The sequence below is a fragment of the Salvelinus sp. IW2-2015 genome, unplaced genomic scaffold (genome assembly GCF_002910315.2).
Source record: "Salvelinus sp. IW2-2015 unplaced genomic scaffold, ASM291031v2 Un_scaffold987, whole genome shotgun sequence".
In the NCBI taxonomy this organism is placed as follows: Eukaryota; Metazoa; Chordata; class Actinopteri; order Salmoniformes; family Salmonidae; genus Salvelinus; species Salvelinus sp. IW2-2015.
The window spans coordinates 408,174-408,888 of NW_019942673.1; positions in this window are offsets into that span (position 1 = coordinate 408,174).

The window sequence follows — 715 nt, forward strand, 5'->3', positions numbered from 1 at the left end:
CACCAGTACGTTTCAACCCAATTGAGATGGTTTGGGATGAGTTGGACCGCAGAGTGAAGGAAAAGCAGCAACAAGTGCTCAGCATGTGGGAACTCCTTCAAGACTGTTGGACAAGCATTCTAGGTGAAGCGGTTGAGAGAATGCCAAGATTGTGCAACGCTGTCATCAAGGCAAGGGATGGCTACTTTGAAGAATGTAAAATACCAAATATATTTGATTTGTTCAACACTTTTTTGGTTACTACATGATTCCATATGTGTTATTCAAGTTTTTGATGTCTTCAGTATTATTCTACAATGTAGAACATTTTAAAAATTAAGAAAAAACCCTTGAATGAGTAGGCGTGTACAAGCTTTTGACTGGTACTGTACGTCCATTGATTCTTGAAGAATATAAATTATAAATGCCTCATGAGCTTAGTTCAACTGTCACACTCCATGAGAACCCAAAATATAAGATTGTTTACAAACATAGGAGAAAAACATTGTAAATGAAAACAAACACTAACCTCATAACAACAATAATTTTGATGGATGGTCAGTTCTGCATCCATAGCTCTGTCTATTAATCTGAGTGTGGTTACATTTCTCCAGGCCCATCCCTCAGTAGTTTTACCAAAACAGTGGTGTGGCGACCGTTTGTTATTGTTTCATCTGTGGATTTGCCCTTTAAACAGCTGCATATTATCAAGATATCAGAGTGTCACCAACAAAAA